The sequence below is a fragment of the Psammomys obesus genome, unplaced genomic scaffold (genome assembly GCF_907164565.1).
Source record: "Psammomys obesus unplaced genomic scaffold, mPsaObe1.curated_primary_1811, whole genome shotgun sequence".
NCBI classification, from domain to species: domain Eukaryota; kingdom Metazoa; phylum Chordata; class Mammalia; order Rodentia; family Muridae; genus Psammomys; species Psammomys obesus.
Window position 1 is genome coordinate 7,623,083 of NW_026592118.1, and position 7,644 is coordinate 7,630,726.

At 40.2% G+C, this 7,644-nt stretch overlaps 1 non-coding gene across 1 annotated transcript; it reads left to right on the forward strand.

The window, feature by feature from the left end:
- Positions 1–7,038: 7,038 nt before the first annotated feature.
- On the forward strand, positions 7,039–7,182 carry LOC129681132 (small nucleolar RNA SNORA48). Its single transcript, XR_008720787.1, has one exon. It is a non-coding gene; the product is annotated as a small nucleolar RNA SNORA48 (small nucleolar RNA).
- The last annotated feature ends 462 nt before the right edge of the window (positions 7,183–7,644 follow it).

Sequence of the window (7,644 nt, forward strand, 5' to 3'; positions counted from 1 at the left end):
TGGTCATGGTGGGAAACATGGCAGTGAGGGCAGGTGTGGTGCTGGAGAAGGATCTGAGAGTTCTACATCTTGATGCTAAGGCAGCAGAAGGAGACTGTGCCACACTGAGCATAGCTTGAACATATATGAAACTTCAAAGCCAGCCAACACAGTAACACACTTCTTCCAACAAGGCCACACTGCCTAATAGTGCCACTCCTTATGGGCCAAGCATTCAAACACATGAGTCTGTGGGAGCCATACCTATTAAAACTACCACCCCATCCGAGACTTCTGGTCAGTAATCCTCTAATAATGCCTGTGGTGGTTTGAATGAAAATGCCTGCCGTAGGCTCATAGGGAGTGGCACGATTAGATGTGCCCTTGTCGGAGGAAGTGTGTCACTGGTGGTGGGCTTTGAGGGTTTAGATGCTCGAACTGTGTCACTTTCTCTTCCTTTTTCCTTCGGATCTGGATCTGAAACTCTCAGCCACCTCTCCAGCACCATTCTCTGCCATGCTTCCTGCCATGATGATAACAGAATAAACCTCTGAATTGTGAGCCAGCCCAATTAAATATTTTTCTTTGTAAGAGTTGCCTTGCCAGGTGTGGTGGCACATGTCTTTAATCCCAGCACTTAGGAGGCAGAGGCAAACAAATCTCTGTGAGTTAGAGGCCAGCCTGGTCTACAAAGAGAGTTCCAGGACAGCCAGGACTGTTACACAGAGAAGCCTTGTCTTGAAAAGAAAAGGAAAGAAAAAAAATAAAAAAGAGTGGTTTGGTCATGGTGTCTCTTCACTGCACTAGAAACCCTAACTAAGATATAGCCCATGAAGTTCATTCTTTGCATCTGAGAGACAAGAATCCAAAAGCCTCTAGCCTGTGGCTTTTGATAGCCATTTCATTTCTAGGACCTTAGCCTCTCAAGCTAAAATACCCCAATATTCATCAGCGTGGTGGGAAAGAAATTAGATTCTTTTTCTCCCCACAACCACCCACCCATTTTGACCAAACTGTACATAAATCTGTTTCCCAGATTTCTGCTTCCTAATTTCCTAACAGCACAAGGAAACCAGGGTGGTGTGTTTGTTCACATAAGTGCTGGAAACTTTCAAACCCCCCTCGGCATGCACTTGCTTTCCAAATGACTTCTGCTCTTAAATTGCATTTTCAAGAGCTAAAAGAGCCCTTTATTACATAATTTGTATTCAGTGCGGGGAAAGGTTGTACTGGCTTGGCTCTTTTGATTCAGTTTCTGGGATCAAACCCAGGCCTGGTGCAAGGTGAGCCAGAGCTCTACCACTGAGCTACCTCCCCAGCGTTCTTCGGGGCTTTCTCTAAAGTAGGAGAACGGGAGAAGCAGTCTCATGCCCAGGACACACTATGACAAGCTTTAGTCCCAAAGAAGCTGCCTTCAAAGGGCCTTGGAATGCCTTCACAGAGGCCTGGGAGTGTCTGCCTGGGCTCTGGGTAGGTTCAATCGCTTCATTTAAAACATAATAAAACTATGGCGAATGGAACTTCGTGACCCTGTTTCACAGTTTTCCAAAGCAGGAAAAAAAAAGAAAAAGAATCAAGGGCTTTGACAAGTGAGTCCAAACTTTTATGGGTTTTCTTTCCCCAGACTTCAGACAGCAGCATTGTAAGGAAGCAGCAGTATTCCTAAAGGGGTGTCTGGGCATTGATATGCAAATATGGGCCACAAACATCCCATTTGGCCTCTGAATTCCTGTGTCTACCAGTGTCACACAGATTTGAATCTGAGAAGTTTATTCAGGACCATAAACATGTGTTTCACCCTGTGAACAAATTCTGTTCTCTCAGAGTTCATGGCAACTAAGAACATGGTGGACGGCAAAGCCGCCCTGTTTGATGTGACGTGCCTCACACCACAGATCTTTTTGAATGGGCCAAACTTGCATTCACTGCCTGAGATTTCAGTGCAATGTAGCAAGCGCTACACAATAAGGGCCTGTTGTGGATGCTGTTATTTCTTGAAGGTAGCTTCTCTGTAACAAAATAATTTATTTGCTTTTTAAAAATAAAGAAAAGGTAAAATAAAATAAGTGCTTTCATACCACCATACTTAAAGCTACACTACTGGTGCCTATGGACAGGCAAAGTTTTTAAATAATAATTTTTCAATAATCTCCCTGTTTCTGTAGTTTAAGATGGGGGGATAATAAAGAACTTCGCTTCAAACACAATGTACACTAAGTATGAGAACACTTGGTGAAAGCGCTTGTGCAGGCTCCATGGCATTTCAATGCTCTGGGCTGCTTCTCCCTGTGGCCCGCTACTGTCTCCCACTGTCCACCATAACCGCTGGCATGAAGCAGAGCCAGCAATCAAGTCCCACCACTTTTTGCCAACAAACACGCCTAAAAAAATACCAGGCAGGGAACAGGAAAATCCCCTTTCTCTATTGATCCCTTTCTAATTCTTAAAAGCACTGGACCCATGACCCTGTGTCCTTTCATAACAAAGTAAAATCGAAAAAAAAAAATTAGAAAAATAAATTACTCCAAAGGAAAATAAAAATGTACCTGCTTATGAGGTTGACTCCAAGAAAGCACCTAGGATCAAAATCACAGCAGAACTTCATTCAAACACATCACCAGCTGGTTACTCTATAGTTACTCCACAGACTGAAATAATCAAAGAAAACTAAAGTCTGTGGATACGTGTGTGTTTGCACTGGGGATGGCAGGAGACTGTGGCTTCTTGTCCTATCCAAGGTCCTCACCTTGACTTCCATTCCTCTATCTTGTCTTCACTTGGTGAAGGTACCACACAAAAGCCTAAGTGAATGAGTCAGTGAGTGAGAATGGGTGAAGGCAAAAAGAAAGGTCTGGAGTTTTGGAAAGTCACAATAAGTCACCAAGCAGTTATTTTAAAAACAATCATTTAACTACAAAATCAAAACTTCACTGTGTGTCTTTGTGCTTCTATATTTTTGATTACTGTGTAATGATTATTTCATTCATTTTCCATGAAAATTTTCTCTGTATAAATGTCTTCTCACAGTATTTTAAAACTTTTTATGTAGAGATGGATTTCCCTAATCATTACTTCTATCTAGTTAAAGAAAATGAGAACACTTATAATATGTTGATATAATATTATCATACTTCTTAAATATATTAGAAAATACTAGTTAATTTTACAAACATTGTATTTTCATCAGCTGGTAATGACTATTAAACCTAGAAAAGGGTGAAGACAAACAGTGATTGTGTCAAAGTTAAGAGTTGCAAATGGTACATCCAAGGTATTCTGGCTCCCTAGAAGAAGAGGAAGAAATAAGGAGTAATTGTTCTAAATCAAGAGTCCCTGCACTAAGGACAGAAGAGAATCTTATGTTCTAGCCTAGCCTGGGCTACATGATGTGCCTCTGTCTCAAAAACTAGAAACAGAAAATCAAAGAAAACAAAAGACTTCAAGGGTAAGCACTTGTTGGTCTTAGATTTCAGAAGGAAGGGGGAAACTACGTCTCTCTCCACTGAGAAAATCCTAAAATTCACAAAAAAGAGTCAAGGCTTCTGATGAGATTTCTTCAAACATTCCATTGAGGAGATCTCCTCAGACATTCCAGTGAGGAGATCTCCTCAGACATTCCAGTGAGGGAGAGCTCCTCAGACAAGACCTCAGACATTCCAGTGAGTGAGATCTCCTCACATTCCAGTGAGGAGATCTCCTCAGACATTCCAGTGAGAAGACCTCAGACATTCCAGTGAGGAGATCTTAACCAAAGTTAGTGGTGGGGTTTGTTGTTGCTGCTTTAGTGACTCCTAGATACCAACCTGTACTTGCTTTCTTTAATCTCCAGGTCTGCATCAGAACTGTGAACAGCTAGTGAGTATAGCTAGACACGGAGTAAATAATCTGATTTTTTTTAATATTTAAAAAACAAATCTTACAAAGAAAAAAATGTAACTAAAGAGCATCCTGGAGGCTTCAGCAGAGAACTATCATCTCCAAGTTTATGTTTATTTCTCTCTTCAGTCTAGTCTTCCACAACTTTTAGGTTTGATTTTCAAAAATTTGAAACCAATTTTTGATGAATATTTAATTTCCATTTATTTGTACAGATATGTTTATTCATATAATAATTCCTTGAATCTTTATGACATCTGCTACGTTTTAAATAGAAAAAAAGACTTGTTTATTATGTATTTTGTTGTTTTGCCTCAAACTGGGTTTTTACCTGAGACCCTGGTGCCATCTACTGGAACAAAATAAAATGGGACCGTAGTTGCCTAAGCACAACTTCCAAAGCACTTTAGCCGGTGACCTGAAATCTTTCTTCTTTATAAAAGGCTCGGAGTCCTTTTCCAGGAAAAGAGTCTCAACCCTCTGCTTTAACTTAATCCAGATTTCATAATTACAAGTCTTTGGGGAGCATTTGCTCATAGAAACAGGGTTTCAGAGTGCACGGAATTTGCAAACAGAATTTGCCCTGTTCTAGGAACACAAAGATGAACTGAACAGTTCCTCCCGCCTATGCTGTAGCTTAGGAAGGTGCATCTCAGTGTTGCTGTACCTGCTAAGTGTGCACAGGGTGCAAAGTTTCCCTCCAGTGTGGAAAGCAAACAAGCCTGTCAGAATGAAAAATAATTCACTTTCTCATTCAAACATTTCAAAACCTTCATTCTGAGAATAGTAATGTGAAAGTTATTCTTGAGAGGTTTTAGACAGCTGCCTATCTTTTTAACTGAAAAAAATGAGGCAATTGTTCTGGTATTTTATTCAGATAATATTACTAGTTAGGATCAAAGCTGCAAACAACACATATACCAACTGACACTCTTGGTGCTTTGTGTTATTATAGTCACTTCCTCTTGATTATTGTATAGATATCATAGTAGAGTAGCAATATCCTTGAAATGCTGGCATGTGACACATTGATCATATCCAAATCATAAAATACAACATGAAAGTCCACTTCATATGTCCTCATATTCTTAACCACTTGCTTATTTTGCTCTTTGTTAGTGCAACATATGTCCTTGACAATTAGACTGTATACCACAGTTCAGCAGAACACCTGTCCTGTGCGCAATACATAGTAGTTGATTATTTAATAAGTTTATACTTTCCTACATTCTTCCAACTCACCAAAACTTAATGTAAACCCCAAATATGTAAAGGAAGAGGGGTGTATGTGTATAGATAACACTTTCAGGTCATTAAAATGAAAAGAGGAAGGGTTTGGATAGAGCTGAGTTGGTAGACTACTTGCCCCAATATCACATACGCTATCAGCATGTGGTAGTGCATGCCTCTAACCCAGCACTTGGGAGATGAGGGCAGGAAAGATCAGAAATTCAAGGTTGTGTTCATCTACACCTCAAGTTGAGAGCCAGCCTGAGATAACTGAAATTCTGACTCAAAAAAAGAAAAAAAAAGTTGGGGATTAGCTCTTATTTTATAAAGTACCTATTGAAATCCCTATGAATAATTCAGGTATAGTTATATAGCGATTATATAGCAATCAAAAGATTAACATTACCTGAAAGCTAATAATTATTAAAGATATTTCTTTTATTTTCTGATTTAAAATAAACAAATATTAATTTGGGTTTTGGGAAAAAAAAAACATTGAAAATCAGTGACATAGGGAATAATCCAAGATAGAGGAAACTGTATTTTTCTGGCTACAACAATGATTATTTCTAACGCTAAACACATTATAATTTCTAAACCATGGAGAGTCATTTAACCCTCAAAACATGTCTGAAAGGTAAACAGTACTGTTTGTTTTATTTTATAGGGCACACTCAAGCACAAAAAAGTTAATAGCTGGTTTGCTGTGTAAAGGGTTCCTAAAGTGAGCTCCAAAGCTCTGTCTGAGGACCGCCTCTGCTGAAGTATTTGCTGGCCCAGGATCCTGCTACATTCTAGCAAGCAAAGTATTTGAGATTTGCAAAAACATTGGGACAGTGCCACTTTACCATTGATCTTCAAATGTGGCTACTTCTCATTAAAATATGTATTTATGTTGACATTCAATGAGCTTGTCGTTATTGTAAGTAAATTGATGGCCTAAACTAGTCTCAATCAATAAAATAAAAGGGTGTATCTGAATTAATAGCTCCATTTTAATCTCTAATAGAGTCATCACAAAGACAGTCCACTTTAAACAGAAGCTTGAGAGAGTCACCTCATTACCTTCCTGTAGTAGAAGGCAGTCTTGAAATCAATACATGTGAAATCCTTTACACTGTGATAGATGCAAAATTGTTCTAAAACATGGGCTCTTTCACACCAGTTTGGAATTCTTAGAGTTCTTTCCAAGCAAACACGTGCATGAACAAAATTAAATGACTGCATGTCAGAGTCTGGGGAATCCTTATTAAATAGTGACCATCTGCAGTATTCACCTACAATTTCATGAGCGCGTCCTACTTCAGACTGAAACACGGTACGTGTATGGGTCAGGTAAAAGAGAACTGCGAAGTTGTCTTGCTAGGCTACATAAAGAAATCCAAGAGTTTGAGGGTTGGTTTTTGTTTGTTTCTTTGTTTCGTTTACCTTTTTAAAGACTTCCGTTTCATGTGTAAGATCGTTTGTCTGCATACATGTATGTGTTATCATGTGTGTCCATGATATATTACAGATGCTGGAAGAGGATTTCCAGCCCCTGAAACTGGACTTAAGGATGGTTGTGAGTTCTCTACAGAGCAGCAAGTATTCTTAATCACTTAGCCATGTCTCCAGCCCCAAGAAAGTTGTGAACACCAGGTCACAAAAATTCAGTTAGAACTGTGAATATGAAATGTGGTGGAAGAATGTATAATAGCAATTTGAGATACCAATAGAACAGAGTAAATTAGAAAACGACAGCTTTATAACTGGATGAAATAAAATTATCATGTAAAAGTAATGCATATTGTGTTTAAAATAATAAATCTATAAAAGACCAGGAATTATTTTGTAGCACCTTAGCTATATATAAGATATCAGGTGGAAAACGTAACTTTTATAACATACAAGTCATCTTCTGAAAGAATGGACTTAAATTTAGTCAAAGAATGTGGTTATAAAGAAACAGCCCCTTGCCCCTGGCAATGAGAAAAGAGACACCTTGTTGGTGGTGACGTTCTTATGTCAGTCAGGGGCCGAGCAGAGGGCAGACCTTTGCTCATCCTAGCTCGGTGCCCCGCTTGGTGGCCAAAGCTGTCTCATGCCTAAGACACATAAAAATGAAATCAAATCAAATCCAGGCAGCACAGAACAGGACAGACCTGTGTTCCGTCATATCACCAACAGGCCTGCCCTTCTGCACATGGCTCAGGCAAGACATAGACACCCACCTGCCACCATGCCTGTCACCCAGGGGTCCTCAAGCCACGTGGTCAGCCTGCAGCGGGAGCCACCCCAATGTGCAAGTATACAGTGGACAGATGGGGAAGAAAGAGAGGTGAAGCAGCTTGAGCACCATGAAGAGGCAGCTGGAGAACAAGGGTGGGAAGGAGCAGCCTGTCTCTAGTGGCCAGCCCTGCTACCTGGGCTCATAGTGAGGTCCCAGCCCAAGATGCCACTGAGGGCCACTTCTGGGTCTGTGCCTATGCAGCAGCAGGGGTCAGTGATGTTTGGGACTCACATTATCACTAGAGACCACTGGGATGTTTCCAGTTGGGGCTATGGAGGGGTGGTGTGGAG